We start from the raw sequence: 17,603 nt of genomic DNA on the forward strand, positions 1-17,603 counted from the left end.
CATTTTTAAATGGGTGCCAATTTGCAAAGCCATGTCATATGCTTTTATAGCTACACTATCTTTCTGAAGAACCCCTCAAAATCTTTCTTGCATAGCATATTATTTCCCATGCATTTTTGTGTATGCATAAATAGGATGTCCCATTATTGGACATATGGATTAGAAACTCTTTTTTGCTTCCACCTATGCACCTTGAGTGGACTACAACAGGAAAACCAATGTTCCATCATGCTACCCTCTTATATCTGTTGCCTTTTTAATTCCAAATATATTAGCAAATAATCCCTGTTGGAATTAGGGTTGCAGAGAAACACACACAGCTTGAAGAACATGAAGGAAGCTCAAGGCACACGATAGAGAGTGTTTTACTTGGTGTGCAATGGAAAGATAGATAGCCCTAGAGTGATGGGCGTATATAAAATGCACGGAGGAAAAAACCTCCTAAAGAGGGAAAAAATGCCCCAGTGGTCCTAGTGTGTGTACACACATCACTACCACATGTATATGGTAACAAATCTCCCCTGGAGTGATGCTGTGAACGAGAACTGGCACATGAGTAAAGGGAAGTGCCATGCCCTGAGGACATGATCATTCCACAAAGGAGAGTAAGCCCACAGCTTTGGGGAAAGCTTTGAGCTTCTCATGAGACAACGCCTTTGTGAAAAGATCTGCAAGGTTGTCTTGTGTTGGCACATAAGCCAAGCTAATCTCTCATGCTAAGAGCCTCTCCCTGACATAGTGGTAATGCACCTCAATGTGCTTTGTGCGAGCATGAAAAACTGGGTTCCTCGCAACTGCCAATGCGCTCTGACTGTCAGTTTAAATAGTATTGGCAGTGTCCTGTCCAACACCCAAATCAGCCATAAGGCGTCTGAGCCATACACACTCAATCGTAGCTGTGAAGACTGCCCTATACTCAGCCTCACAACTCGAAGTGGCCACAGTAGGTTGCTTCTTGCTCAACCATGATATACATGAATGCCACGCAAGAAACAAAAACCACTTGTGGACACTCGCGTGTCAAAACAACTAGCCCAATCTGAGTCCTAAAAAGCATGTAAATCTAGTGGCTATGATCCCCCCTTGGGATAAAACAAGCTAAAACGTAAAGCGCCACTAAGGTAGCGAAAAATCCTCTTGACAGCCTGCCAATGCTTAGACCCTGGGCTATGCATAAATCTGCTGACCTGTGAGACTGCAAACTGAATATCTGGCCTCGTGTTGCATACATAAACGAGGCAGCCAATAGCAGTTGGGTAAAGAGTGACATCAGTAGGATCACCAGCATCATGTAGACTCAACTTCAAACCTGTTTCCATGGGAGTGGCAATAGGTTTGCAATCCTCAAGTCCAAACTTACATAGAAATGTCTCTATGTAACTTTTCTGACACAAGGCAATACCACCATCACACTGCTTAAACTATATGCCCAAATAATGATGCAACAACCCCAAATCTTTCATCTTGAAAGTAGCATTCAAATCAGCCTTAAATTGAGCAATATCTCTCTCATTTGTCCAGTGATCAGCAAATCATCTACATAAAGAACCACAATGAGAAGTACATCACCCTCACGCTTTACATACAATGTGCTTTCTAATGGACTATATACAAAAGCCTTGTTTGACCAAATGAGTGTCAGCTTTCTCATACCAAGCACGAGGACATTGCTTCAACCCATACAAAGCCTTGTTACATTTGCACACTTTGTCCTCTTGTCCTTTCTTTACAAAACCGTGAGGTTGCGTTACATAAACTTCCTCAAATATGTCACCATTCAAGAAAGCAGTAACAATGTCTGATTGATGTACATCCCAACCAAAATGAGCTGCCAATGCACATAGAAAACGCACAGTAGTCATATGACAAGTGGGAGCAAAGGTCTCTTTATAATCTATGCCTTTTTCCTGATTGCACGACAACCATCCAATTTTCTGAATTTTGTGCTTCATCAAAAGACAGAGGCTCCTCAACATCGTGTAAGCTAGACACAACCAAAGCATAACAATCTGATGCATAAGATGCATGGTGAGAGCCTGAACGAGTACGACTAGACAAAGGTGCATCCAATTTACTGTCATGCAAAGTGTGCACCAGCCATTTTGGCATACCTCTTGGCTGCTCATTTTCAGCCCTTTCCTCATCAAGTACATCATGTACTTCTGCATCAGTAATAGGCTGATCTGTAACATTTTCAGAAACCTCCATAGGCTGTACATTTGCCTCATTGGAACTTATGTTCGTGTTTCCACCACTGAAAAGAGGCAACAAAGTGTCATAAATGTCCTGTGAGCTTACATTACTATCTCTAGTACATGACAGCAAGGGCTGAACAGAATCTTCCACAAACACTACATCTCGTGAAACCAGAATATGTTTTGTTTGCGGATGATACAACCTGTAACCTTTGCTTTCAGCACTATACCAACAAAAATACATTTGACAGCCTTATCATCCAATTTTCTATGCTATTTTTGTGGCACCAAAACATATGCCAAACAACCAAAAACACACATGTGCTCAATAGAAGGCTTTCTATCATGCCATGCTTCATATGGAGTAATAGATTGCAAAGATTTTGTAGGACACATGTTAAGTACATAAGTGGCACACAGGATGGCCTCAAGCCAAAAAGAATGCAGCAAAGCTTGATTTTTGACCGTACATCGTGCCGTTTCCGTAAGTGACCTGTTTTTCCTCTCAGCAACACCATTTTGCTGAGGTGTATACGGCACTATACATTGGTGTTTTATCCCACGACTAGCCAGAAATGCATTAAATTCATGAGACATATACTCCCCCCCTCGATCCGAACGGAGGGTGCTCATGGTACATTTCGAGACATTTTCAGCCATAGCCAGAAATTTTTTGAAGCACATAAAAACTTCGGACTTTGCTTTAAGCGAAAATACCCATGCATGCCTGGAGTAATCATCAATGAAACTCACGAAGTACAAATAATTTCCCAAGGACAGAGTTTGCATGGGCCCACAAACATCACTATGCACAAGCTACAACCTGCATGTGGCCCTAACTGAACCATCCTTTGGAAACTTAGAACTCTGCATTTTACCCAAAATACAGCCTTCACAAAAATGTTTGATAGGTGCTTCAAGAGGCGGCAAAGAAGCAACCATATCAGATTTTTGCAAACACAGCAAACTGGCAAAATTTAGATGACCAAAACGTGCATGCCAGTTTTGCATCCGAAATAGCCCTTGAATCTACAACAGCATTTGAAAAATTTTGTCCACACTTGTCATACAAAGTAAGCTTATATAGCCCACGGCATAAAAGGCCAGATGCAACAATTTCATCACCAAAATTGAGGTCATGAACTACACATCTATTATCCACAAATTTGACTACAAGTCCAAGTCTAGCAAGTGCCGATACAGACAAGAGATTCTTCTTTATCCCAGGTACATAAAGTGCATCAACAAGTGTGAAGGAACTCCCATTTGCAGCAGTAAGCACAATCTTTCCAACTCCCTGAACCGGATAAGAGGCATTGTTGGCACAAGTGACTGAATTCCCATGAGGGACAGACTTGAGAGAGGTGAACAATTCACGATGTGAGGTAATGTGCTTTGTAGCACCACTGTCAAAATACCATACATGTGAATCTACATCAACTAACATGCATGCATCATGGACACCAAGATTATAAATGCACTCTCCACTAAAAGCCCATTCTGCATCAACGTCAGCATTACAATCTCCTTTTACAGAAGACTCAACAATGGCTGCATTTGTAGTGGAACCAACATTTGCAGTGAAACCACCCTCTTTCTTCTTAGCCTCTTTGGCCTTTAACTTAGGACACTGCTTGATCAAGTGATCTTTAGCTTTACAATAATGGCAACGCATCTTCTCTTTGCCCTTATCACCAGAATTGCCAGACGATGTGCTGCCATTAGAAGCATTGGGAACAGAGGTTTTGCCACTCGTAACAGAACTATAAGAAGTGGCTGCATTGCTATTACCACCCTTTCTTTGAGAAGCAATAAAAGCTTGTTCAACTGCACGCTATCTAGTCCTGTTTTTTCTGGAAAGTGACTCTTGCAACAACAATGTGCATAATGCATCAAACTTGACAACTTCTGGATTTCCTTGGGTCATAAGTCTCCAAGTACTAGCAAAAGTCCGGTAAGAATCTGGTAAGGCATCAAGAACAATCTGCACAAGGGAACTGTCCTGAAATGACTTCACCTGCAGAAATAAGTTGCTCTTCGATATCCTTGACACTAGCAAGGAAAGTGTCCATATCATCTTCCTCATGCATAATCTTCTACTCCAGCTCTTTATGCAACAAAGCAATTTTAGCCTCATTGCGGCTTGCATAAAGACCTGCTAGAATATCCAAATCCTATTTTGCAGATTTTGTTGAATGAATGTGAGGAACAATGGTGCGCTTCACAGACAACACAATCAATGCATGAGCCTGCACATCCTTTACATCCCAACGAGCTTGTTCTACCGTAGGCAAAACAACTCTAATAGCAGCAATCCTTCCAGCAAGACCTACAACATCCTTAACATTGCTTACATCCTCAGAACCCGGACGTACATCAATGTGCTGGGCAATGTTCCAGACACCCTTTGACACAAGAACATGTTGCATCATATAAGCCCACATAGGGTAATTATCCCCATCCAGCCTGTCTCCTCAGCAGCAAACATCTTGAACACATCTGTGTTGTTGTCAGCCATGGTAAATGCTACACCTGATGTGAAAATTGCCCAAAAACAGGAGAAATGAAGCGGGAACAACACGTGCTATATAGCACAAACCGTAGAAGACTGTAAGGCACCTGTTATGCAAAAAATGGTAGTGACAAAAAATTTGCACAAAATGACAAAATTGCATGTGCAGACGTGCACGCGCTCGCCAAACCTCACTGTAATCGGAGAAAGTGAGCAGGCGTGTGCTAGAGCAGCTGGCGACTAAGCCCGGGAGGACGTAACCTGCTCTGATACCAATTGTTGGAATAAGGGTTGCAGAGAAACACACACAGCTTGGAGAAGACGAAGGAAGCTCAAGGCACACAATAGAGAGTGTTTTACTTGGTGTGCAATGGAAAGATAGATAGCCCTAGAGTGATGGGCGTATATACAATGCACGGGGGAAAAAACCTCCTAAAGAGGGAGAAAATGCCCCGGCGGTCCTAGTGTGTTCACACACATCACTACCACATGTATATGGTAACAATCCCTTGAGTACTTTATTAATATTTCCCATGCTTAAAAGTACTCCAATAATGCGTGTATCCCAAAGGCACTTTTTTTCCACTGGTTTTTTTGCCTTTGTTCATCCAGGTATTAGACCCTAATTTAGAACCTCATCATTCTACTTCCCTTATACATACTTTTCATAAATAAACAATAGCCTCATCATTATGCTATTACATCAAAAAAATGCAACATCATCTCTCACATCATACATATTCGGACCAATGAAGATGCTGTAGCACATTGAACCTCATCAACAAATTCAATGACAAATGAAGACAATCAGCCCATCAACAACCAATCAAAAACCTTCCCTTGCCTCCACGGACGGCTTTCAACACTGCCCAAGGACAGGCACTAAAATCGGAAGGGGGGAATGTTAACTGAGTTAACGTCAGTTAACAGAAGCTGCTAAAGACCAAAGACGTACGAATGTACATCGAACATCAAAGCAAAGAAGCAATATAGATTGGAGTTACACGTTTTCCACATTTTTCCAAAATGGTCACGTATTGTAAATTCCCGATTTATTTCAAGCCATTGTAATGTTTTTATGTTTTACAGGCTCAATGGGAGTTCCAAGTTGTAAACAATAGGTCAGTTACTGTGCCTACGTTGCAAATTCAGTAAGTGGTGGAGCCCTAAAGGCCTTGGGCGCCCGGACATTGCATATTTTTACCCTAGGTACATCAGGCAGTGTGTAAAATAAATTAGGGTTCTCAAGCTCATTTGTTCAGAGCACTCTTTGGTGAGAGATTTTGAGGTGTGTGTCTATGGAGTCCTTGAGCTTCTCCTTGCTCATGAGACTTGATTAACACTAATCAATGATTCATTCTCTTTCACTATGCCTCTCTCATGCTTCTTATGATTGCCTATGATAGTTAGATTAGCTAGATCTTAACTAATTAGTGGTTAATCCCTCTCTAATCTTGTGTGATTTCCCTCTTTTTCTTGTGTGTGCATGTAGGTTTGATTGGAATGTGGTGCTCAATAGATCTATGTGTGTGTACTTGCCATTAGTGTGTTGCATGATAGGATTAGTGTTGTGTGCATCTTGCAGTCATAGTGTGTGTGATTGAATTCATTAGAGGTGAAGAGAAGTGGATGTGGAGATTGCCCTTCATTGCAGCTTAGCTCCTCCATAGGCCGAGAAGCTCACCTCGTAGAGTTAACCATTTGTGCTACCACGATTAGCTCACTAACCGTGTGAGTGTTTTCATACCCTATCCGAGTAACTCATCCCTCCGTATTGACAATTTTGTTGGTCATTGGACCTATTGCAATGATGGAACCCCCAACAAGATGCTAGGGCTATACTTGAGGTGGGAACCCAGCCCATGCTTGAGGGGCTTAAGGACCAAGCTTGTGGCAAGAACTAGGCCCAAGGTTGAGGGGCTTGAGGTGGCACAAAAGGCAAAGCAAATCCCTACAAGGAGGGGGCGAGCCATGCAAGAAGGGGGGGTGATTGTTTGACGACTCTCCCTCCCAAAGGGCACCGTTGCCCAAGAGGCAAGTAGGATACATGTCAAGCCCCTAGCTGGGTTACCCTCATGGTGTGCCTAAAGCCTATTGGTTGGCCACCCAAGGGATCCAATGATAATTTGGTGGATTTAATTAATTGATTTAGCATTTATCAAGCCCTCTCTCTCAAAGGGGAAAGGGAGACACTTGTCCTAAGGGTACCCTTGTTGCTTGGTATGACTCTTACTTGTGACTGGCTAGGCCTGGAGGTGGGTCCAATGAGCTTCAAGCATGAGCTACAAGGGGGTGTCAACCAAAGCAAGTAGGGGGCCTGCTTGAGGGGTATACTCTCCCACACACTCTCATTGTGTGAATTACAAAGTGCAAGAGCTCCTTCTCCTCTCCAAGGAAGTAGAGAGGTTGAGATCCTACACCAACACTCTTGGCTATGGAATGCAAATCCAACCAAGAGACATACTTCAATGATTAAGCTTGCCATCTTCTCCATCTTCATTACTATGCTATTATGTATGCTAGCAAGAAGAGTGATGATAAGTGAGGAACTCTTCTTTCTCCTATGAAATGTTTCTTCTTCCTCTTCCCTACCCTCATTCCCTGCTAGCTCTCTCCACCTTTGAAGGTGTTTGAGGTCTTGGGAATGAGGCTTGGGATAGTTAATGCTTTCCACAAAGTTTATGTTATGCTCGTGATGCATGAAGCTTTCCATCTTCATTGCATCACCTAGGTCACAAGGAACACAAAGATTGTATTGTAACAAGTCTCTCTTGATGGGAGAAACTATAAAACAAATGCCTATTGGAGGGGGGACCGGCTCCACAGAAATCCCGTCCTCAACTGTTGTCATGTTCTCTAAATTCTCTCTCTTGCAAAAGTATTGTTCATGCCAAGTTAATTAAATGCTATGTTTATGTTGCTACCTTCAATTATGTTCACTCACTATGCTCATAAAGACTCTCTTTAATTTCCGCTACTTTCAAGTAAATAGGCCAATTCCATTACATTGGTATCAGAGCATTTGGTTTCTCTTTTCGTGCTTAAGAAAAGAGGTCCTTAAGTAGCCTATAAATGATTGATTTTGTTAATTATATTAGGGTAAGTGGGACTGGGATCTTAGTATGCAATGAAAGATAAGGTAGCCTTAGAGTGATGGGTGCACATACAATGCAAGGGGGGAATGTGGAACGCGTGTCTAAACTCACTATCCTATCTTAGTACTGTTTGTCAATCCATGGTATGAAGCTGACTCGGCTAGTGCATAGAGGCTACAAGAGGGTGTCAATCTCTCGGAAAACAACTAACAACTCGCATTTAACTCAAGATACACTCAAGTAACAGAAATCACTAAAAGCCAATCGCTCTTCTGCAAACAAATCACATCCGTTGTAACATTAAAGGACATCCAAACGTAAAGAAACTTCTAGGACATGTTTATAAAACCTAAGCACACATGCTTATGGTTTCAAATCCCACTTTAGGTCAAGTTCCAAAATCGCGATTATTAACAGTAGTGGATTTTTGACCTAGTCATTTTCGACCCAAAATGCATCTAAATGCTTAGCAATGATGCCCCAATACCCCCCTTATGCTTAGTTTTTGATTTGAAAGTGTAAATTCCTAGTTATGATGAAATTAGGCTGTGGATCGACGACGCCAAAAGCTACAAAATACTGTGAAGTGCTTACGTCAATGCGTAAAGCTCTTACGTGCGGTTGCAATGCAACAAACACAACTGCAATGTGACAACCGGGGAGAGAGTAGGAAGCGCAAGAAGGAGAGAGGTGAGCGCAGTTAGCTCACGCTGTGTATTTCATCATCCAAAACTTAATAATAACTTACAAAAAGTGGCTTTTATATCTTAGCCAAGGTTTTTCGTGGTCAAAACTAATAATCTAGGAGTTCTACCAAAGATGGGTAATGACATGTTGATACAATCTGGAAGCTTGTAGCCCCAGCCAATCAATTACAAGGTTTATCCAAAAAAATAGGAGTTACAATATTCCTAATTTATCAAAATAATAAATGTTTTTACAATGAGAACTCCGAAAAATGGTATTTGTGGTATCTGTGTTAGCTTGCTGCTAACATTTTCCCCCTCCTAGCCTGTGTCGTCCCTTGACACAACTTTATGGGTTGAAGTAGTCTTCGGAGTGGCGGCTGGCGAGGTGGTATTTAAGTATTGTTAGAGCCTTTTGATATCTGATTTTCCGTTTTTTATCTAGCACTTGCAAGAACTACATAGTTACCTCTATTTTTCAGCTCCACTATTGAGTAGCCTACAAACCTTGAGGTCAGATTGCTGATCACTGGCGCAAAATATCTTCATTCTCCAAGTGAAGAATCCCGTGTAGAACGCTTCTTCAAACGCCAGCATATTGTGAGAAGGTAAAAACATGCATCTGGCGTAGAAGCCATAGAGGACTTCTTCGGAAGGTTGGCCACTGAGATCATAGCACAAACCTTTGTTATCCTCGAGGAATGATATCCAAGGGACGCCTGCATGCTCTGGCTCATTGAACACTTTGATGTAGGTGAGAAGCATTCGGCAGATTTTTTATAGCATAGCACATGACAATTCTGATAGACTTTTAAAGAATGACATGGCGCCCTTTAGGGTTTTCACCATGTATTCTTCAGTCGCTAGTCCCTTTTCTGGAGCAGGCAATCTGGGGTAATTCAACCAAGTTGGCCGCTTCTTTAGTAGTGTCTCATGTGCTATCCAGGTCCTTACTCTTGGTACAGGATAGAAGGTGGGATCCTTTGCAGGGCCGGAGGTGCTCTCGTGAACAGAATCAAGTACCTTGGGTTCTTGTTCAGCCAACTCAACCTCCAGTTTGGGTGGTCTTTATCTGCCCCCTCGACTTGCATGTCTGTGTAAAGTCTTTCTTTTACTTGTAACAACTTAACTTTAATCAGAGGGTAGGGTAGGGATTGTTGGTGCCATTGCGAATTTATTTGATTAGGAGTGAGTTGTATGACATTGACATAATGAATTACTCTCAGCTCTCAATCCATTGCTGCCTTCCACTGCTCATCTACCTCTTGTGTAACTTTTTCTTTCAATGCATCTTCTTCAGCCTTTGAGAGCTAGACCATGGGCACTATGTCTTCTTCTGTGATGGGTACCTGAAATTCTTCCTCGCCGCTCAGCTCTACTGCGGCCTGTGTCTCCATGTCAGCAAATGATACTGAGGGGATTTCTATCTGAGGTGGCTCTGAAGTGCCTAACTCTTCTTGTGTTTCTGTCCTTCCCTCTATCATTAGCTGGTTGACTCGTTTGAGTTTAGCTATCTCCTTTACCACGTCGTTTTCTCTTTGGACCTGCATCAAGGCCAGGTCTCTGCGCTGAGACTGCTCTAATTTCAGCTCCAGCTCGAGGTCTTTATTTTTCGTTTCTAATGCATTGTAGACCTCGTCTGTTCCCTTGATTGAGGCGACAACTCGATTTTCTCGTATTTGCCGCAAGAATATTGCCTGATCATTGATTGTTTGTTCTGAGTACTGTAGAGAAGCATTGGCCACATCTAACTGTACCTGGATCTTTTGAGCTGATAGAGTGGTAGTTAGAAGTTCATTTGTCACTTCCGTAGTTGATTATCCTTGGCTTTGCATGCATCTGACAGTTTGGTAAGCAGCTCACTCAGTTCTTCCATTTCTTTTTGTTGCTTGTCTCTTGCAAGCTGATGTTGTTCAGCTTCCGCTCTTAACTCCTGCACTTTCCTCTGGAGATTGGTAATGACATTAAGTCTGTCGTCTAACTCCCCTTGGAGTGCATTGATCACCATCTCTAACTCTTTGGCCCGTGTGCTACGGCTAACTGCTGCTGAGCCAAGCCTTTCTGTCATCTCCTGCATTTGCTTAGCATATTCATTCACTTGCAGGATGACTTCATCATTCGATTGCCAGTCTTCACTTTGTGTTAATTGCCTTGATGTTTCTGCAGATTCTTTTACCTTTGGCTACGTCATGGCTGCTGGTTGCTGTTGTTGCCCTTGTGTCAGCTGATCTTTTCCTTTTGAGGTAGAGAGTTATATAACAGCCTTATCTTGCTGTGTTGAGGTAGAGGGTGTTTCCTCGGCCTCTTTTTCTCTTGTGTGCTCAAATTTTGCGGAGTCCTCTTTTGATACAGGACTGACTGCCTTTTCTGTCTCTGGATCTTTCGCTATTTGCTTCTCTTGATTAGAGACAGCTGCTTGTTGTGTTGTTTCCGCTGCTTCTTGCTGTTTACATTCTTGTGTAGTTTCAACTGTTTACATTCTTGTGTAGCTTCAGCTGTTTTTTCTTGTTCAGTTTCTGCTTCTTTCGTTAGCTCACTTGTTGTGGTTCTAACTGGTGATGGTGGTGGGCTCGGCATTGGTTGATCTTGGTGTTCAGAAACAGGAGAAGAGATGCGGGGAGACACATCACCTTGAGCACATTGTGCTTGTCCTTGTGCAGTGGTTTCCGCTGCATGCTCTTGACGTTCTTCCGCCTATTTTGCCTTCTTTGCCGCTTCTTCGGCTTCTTTCAGCCTTAAAGCTTCTGCTTCTTGGTACATCCGTTCCAATACTTCAGTGGGTTCTTCAACTTGCTTCTTGGTGTGATGCTTGGTTCTTGGTCTATTAAGCCCACTAGGCACCCACTTTTTCGGGTCCTTTCCTTGTGCTTGACGGTCGTGTTGGTATGCGTGTTTCTCTCTTTCAAATCGGGATTGCTTTTGAACAGGCTCTTCTTGGTGTGCTGGCACGGTTTTTCTCTTCATTTCCTCCCGTCGTGCTCTTTTTTCTTCATTATCCGAGCTCTCACTGTTGTGCCGTTCCGGTGAGCTCTCAGCCAATTCTTCATCAGATTTGTAGGATCTCTTGGCCAATCTTGTAGCTCGAGGAGATGGTTGAGGTGACACTATCCAAGTGTTTTGGTCTGGGGCAGGTGATAGGTTGTCAGCCATGCCGATGGCATGGTATGCAATCCTTGTCAACACCTCTGGTGCACTCAAGTATGTAATCTTTCCTTCTTTCTTTATTCCTTTCAAAGTGGTCAAGACGTATTGTGCATGGTCCACCGGTTGCGTGGTTGTTGACTTGAGAACTTGCCTGAAGGTGGTGGCAACCGCATGATTGGGCGTGGTATACCTGGTGGCCTCTTAGCCAGGAAATGGAAGTGTTGGTGGTATAACCTAGCTGTCTCTTCCACCTGCTTGTGAATAAGGTTCGCAAAGGTGGCCGCGGTGGTTTCTTTTGTGAAAGTTCCGGCCGTCTTCCTATCCCTTGCCCTCATTGTCATTCCTTCTGTGGGAAATCTGAGTGCCTCTGCCACTATTTCCTTGGTGACCACCACTTCAACTTTGTTCCCTTATGGGTCAAAAATCTGCGCAGTTCCATCTTCCTTGATCGTGGACAAAAGCTCGTAAGCTTTTTGAAAGTCCACTCTACACGGCTCTTGTTCATAAAAATCTCTGAGTCCTAGCCATTTGTTGGCATCTTCGGTTTCAGGCTTTGCGGCGACATCATACACTTCTTTTGGTAGGAGTTGCAACTCTACCTCTGATGTCCCTCATCACTTTTGAATCTTCCAGTGAACACTGTGGTGTGATGCTCCTCAAGCTGTTCCTTTGAGAGATAGGTTGACTTGGCGGGTTTGACCGAATCTGGGTCCAGTTGGTATGATGGTAGTTCTTGCAACTTTTCTTTGTGGTTGAGCTTCTTCTTGGCCCTCTCTGCTGTTTGCATGGCTCCTGTTCAGTGAATAGAATGTCAAAGTTAGCAGATTTGACACATTTTTCTCTGAAGTGTCCTTTAGTCTAAAATGCTGACAATTTTGGTCCAATTCGCTTCAAATCAATTTTTGAACAAGCATAGATGCATAAAACATGCAAGGAACAAAATTGTAAAGTTCAAACAAAAATTTACAACCAAAATAAATTTTCGCGATTAGTTACAGTTGAGTAATTTTTCCAACATTTTGCAAACTTGGCATCACAGGCTTGAAGTATATACCAAATACATGCTCTGAGTGAAATATGGGCTCATTTGGATGCATAGGGTGAAAATGGTATCAGATTTTGGCTTTAGGTCTTTGAAACAGTAGATATAATGGAAATTTGAGATTTTGAGCTCCAAATTGATTCAAACTTGGCCAGTGGGCTTAACACATTATGTACTTTGGATGTATGATGGCAAAATATCAAAATTCCCCCATTTTGGCTAGAAAGTATATAATTGCGATTATTATCTTTTCTACCAAAATCAATATTTTTTGGTACAAATTGGTTCTAGACATTGTATGGACTCTGTGTATGTGATCTGAGATGATTTGGATCGAAAAAAGTGGTCCACAACTCAAAATTTGGCTTGCAAAGACTTCCTTGCGTCTTTTGGCAAATTTCCAAGTTATAGGTGCTCATTTTGGCTCATACTTGATTTTTGGCATGTAATAGGTGTGTACACATGATAGATGAGGTGATGATACAATTTCTAAGCAAAAATAGTGCAAAAGTAAATAATCATGAATATTTACAGCAGTCACAATTTTCTTACAAAATATAATTTTTTTGACCTAAACATGTTCTATACACCTAGAACAAGTCCTAAATTGAATTTGGTCAAGTTTGGTCTTGTCGGCATCACTTTGTTCTTTGTCGACTGTGAATCACCAATTTCTCTGACTACACTGCCTATTAAGTTGGTTTGTCACTTGTGAGGCTTTGGACTTGTCCGCAACATAGTCGTGAAGCTACTCATCCAATTCTGGCTCATTTGGAGTCAGTTTGACCTCGTATATCAAAATTGACGCTTTGTGACCCTTCGAACCGTTTTCTGATTTTCAAGGGCTTTGCTTGATTGATTTCACGAAACCAATCATATACATTGTTTATAAACCTCGTAGGCAAGCTGTCTATGGAGTCAGAACCAAATTCTGGCATCTGCCAAAAACCTAGCTTTTCTACTGGGGGATCCTCTCGACCCCTGCCGAATGGTCAACTGATGCTATAGAAAGTTTCTATTATGCTAGGGCATGCTACAGTTCAAATCCCATTTGATTTGGTCGAGTTGACAGGCCACTATGGTCAGTTTTTGGTTGTAGGTCTTCGTGCACTGCTCGAATTCTAGGGTTTTTTCTTGGGGTTTAGACTAGCTACCGGCCGGTCAAAATTTTTCATTGATGAGTAAAGAACTTACCCCTCATGTCTCGTGTGAGACAACGCTGAAAATGGGCAACTGTACACTCCGGAAAGTATGCACGAAAGAGGTCGAAAAGCTCTCTTTGCAAAGGTGACTAGTGGAAATGAGGTTGTTTTAGCCTACCTGGTGTTGGCAAATACGCCGCGACGGACGCCAGCACAGCGAGAACTCACCTAACAAGATTTGTCAGCTAAGGACGAAGCTCGACCCGCAGGCGCGTGGAAGCAAGCATAGGGTGTCAATCTACACTCGACTGACTCTCGACTAATTCCTACAGAGGTCTCTACCCAATGTCTAAGCTACAGCTTTCAAGAGTGTTTAAGAGGAGATTTTTTACAACGCTTCCAAGAGCCAAATACCCATCAAACGTTCTCGAAACGCCACAGAACTTGAAGGAGACCCTACTAACACCAATAGGTCGCTCTCATTAAGGAGATTTTTTACAACGCTTCCAAGAGCCAAATACCCATCAAACGTTCTCGAAACGCCACAGAACTTGAAGGAGACCCTACTAACACCAATAGGTCGCTCTCATTAAGGTCCATGAACCAAAATCCCAACCATAAACACTTGCTGCAAAATCGCGTAGGATGTCTGGTCAAAATTCGCAGGTCATCGTTTTCAAAAACTAAAGTGCCTAATGTGTAGCTCTACTCAATGCGAACGCGTGGATATGCTGAAATGCGAAAACGGATAACGTATGCTCATCGAATCACTAGATGAAGCTCGTAGGTCGAGCTTGCAAAACCAGACCGTACGCCCGTAATGTAGGTATCAGTGTGTATCTCTGGTCGGGGGCAACACGTTGCACTTCTCCGCACTCGATTCCGACCACTGGTGTGCGCGTAGCGTCAAGATGAAGCTCTCACTCTCTCTCGTACACAGTATGCTCACTCACAGACTTAACTTTTTTTTAAAATGACAAAGGTTTTTCATTAAGGTCAAAAAGTGGTATAAATACCTTACAATCTCAAACCCTAATGTTCCAATTTAACCATCTACTCAATCTAAATGTAAAAAATGGGATACAATTTGGAAACTTCTGTAAGCCCCAATATTTACAAAGGTGAAATGTCGGTTTTTCTCAATAAATGAATAATTTCAAAAAATAATATTCCGCCGAGCAATCATTTTCCGTAGGGTGTGTTCAGCCGCTAACACTCCCCCCCTCCTTGTTCATGTCGTCCCCGACATGGCTATTGAGCTGCTTCTTCAATGTAGGATTTCTCTCATCTTGAGAAGTGACTCATATCTTGCATGTTGAGCTAGTAGCGTCGGGCCGAATATGTCTGTGGTGATTGTGAAGAAGCCGGTGTAGAAGGCTTCTTCAAAGGCCTGGAGGTGATAAGATGGCAAAAACATAATCCTTTGATACAATGCATGTATCACCTCGTGAGAAAGCTGACCAGACAGATTGTATGCACATCTGTATGTATCTTGAAAGAAGAAGATACTGTCTGTCGCCTGGCCTGATTTGAAGGCTCGAAGACTGCCAAAAGTGTTTTACATATCTTTCTCATCATGATGCAAGATAGGTCAGGTGAGCAAGTGAACAATTTGATGGCGCCCGTTAGGGTTTTCACCATGTATTGCTCACTTATTCTCTCGCCTGCCTTCGAGCCTGGCAGCTTCGGGTAATTTAGCCAAGTGGGTTGGCTTCGCTTCAACAACTCATGGGCTTTCCATGTCCTCATCCTTGGTAGAGGGCAAAAACTGAGGTTATCTCTGATCACTTTAGGTGCCTCTACCAGATGGATTAGATATTGAGGATACTTTGTCAGCCATGCCTTTCTTCACCTGGGCTGAGAGTCCACTATCAGCTTGACCCCTTCAGGTTTGGAGATGTCTGCTTTGTAGAATGGCACTGTTGGCTCGTCTTTTATTCGCTTGTTGATCATGGCAGCTTCATACTTTAGCAGAGGATATGGGAGAGAGGGCTGTAGCCATTCACGCCGAAGGTTACTGGCATCTATCTTCTGGATAGTCATTGATTTAAAGACCCTCTGCTCCCATTCCAAGGCTTCTGACTGTGTCTCTGACTGCCGCTTCTATGGCCTTTTGCAGCTTCTCTTCTTCTTCTTGTGTCATATCTTGTGGCTCTTGTGAGGGTCCTATCAGGATGTCCTCTTGTATGGTGGTGTCCACTGGATCTGCCACATTCTCTATGTCGATTCCCTCCATGGTTGCTGGCCCAGTGCTAAACTGTTGCTCTTCCGTTTGCTGTTGGCCTCTTAGCTCTTCTATCTGCTTCTGAAGTGTTTTCTTTTCTTCTTCCGCTTGCTCTCCCATGTTTACTAGGAGGTCGTTCAGATCTGCATTTATTTTCTCCGCCTCCTCGAGCTTTCTCTTGATGGCTTCTAGCTCATTCCTCATGGCTTGATTTTCTTCTTCTAGGCAACTTTGCATTACCAATGACCCTTCGGTCAGCATCAGCCTTTGCCGCTTCTCCAATGTTAACTCCTTTTGGAGCTCTTTCATTTTTTCTTCATAAAGCTCATTCTCTGAAGTGGTGTCAGTCGAGCTAGTAGCTCTGACTTTGGCCAGAGATGCTCGTAGCCGTTGGATGGTTTGATCTTTTACTTTCATCTGGTTTTTTAGCTCGATGACCTCATCCTGGCTCGCTTCATGCTCTATCTCTGCCTTCTCTTTGGCATTCCTCAGGGCTTCCACTTCTTTGGATTCTTCAGCAAGTTGTAGGGTTAGGTTGTCCCTTTCCCTCTCTGCATCTGTTAATGACTTGCTAATTTCCCTGTATTTGTCTTCAGCTCTTTGAAGTCTTTGATCTGCTGCCTGATTTTCTTCTTCTAACTCCTGGCATCTTTGTAGTGTCGTGGCCAGACTGGCTTGCAGCTCTGTTTGTTTGGCCATATTCTCTTGGCTTTGTCTTTGGAGAGAGTCGACTTCAGCCTTGATCTGAACTTCAGTGGTTTTGAGATTAGCAATCTCACACTGCTTGGCCAATGCTTTTGCCCTGAGCCCGGTTAGCTTGTGCATCACCACATCCCAGTCATTTGTCGGTGGCTGTAGGTCCACTGTATCAGTGGCCATCTCTTTCAATTCTACTAACCGAAGGATCTGCATCTGCTCCTTGGGCTTTGTGCTTGCCAGCTCAAATGCTACTGCAGCTGCCTCTTCTCGAGAGTAACCCGCAGCTAGTAGATCAAGAAATATGCTAAACTTTTTTTCCTCTGGCTCTGGCTGCTCATCTTTGGGCTTAGCTTCTTCATTCTGCTCTTCCCCTTTGGTCTTCTCTTGCTTGGAGTCTTCTTGATCATCAGATGTGTCTAGCTCCTCCTTTTGTTGGGTTTGTGGAGGGCTAAGAGGAGGTGGTGATGGCGGTGGGATGGACTCCTTGCTTGACGGTGGAGTTGGTGGCTTCTTCTTGAAGTCCCGGTCCGCCTTGGTTTTTTTCTCTCTTTCTTGGCCTTCCTACTCTTCTAGCAGTTGCCATCGTACTTCATCCACTTCTTCTTCTGTAAATGGGATATTAGGGATATTCTCTATCGTAGCATCTAGGATCTCGAAGTTTTTGATGTAGTCTTCAAACCTGTCTCTGTGCACCCTTCGAGACGATCCCGACATGGCTTCTAGTGATGGTTTCCACAGCTCGTTCAAATCTCCCTTTAGTGCTCTTTCGGCTCTGAAGCTTTCCATTAGTCGTTCTAGCTCTGCCGCTTTCTGTGACTTGGTCTCCTTGATTGGCACTTGTAAACTTTCTTTCTTTCCCTTCTT

Source organism: Adiantum capillus-veneris, chromosome 9 (genome assembly GCF_014529385.1).
Source record: "Adiantum capillus-veneris isolate H3 chromosome 9, ASM1452938v2, whole genome shotgun sequence".
NCBI lineage: Eukaryota > Viridiplantae > Streptophyta > Polypodiopsida > Polypodiales > Pteridaceae > Adiantum > Adiantum capillus-veneris.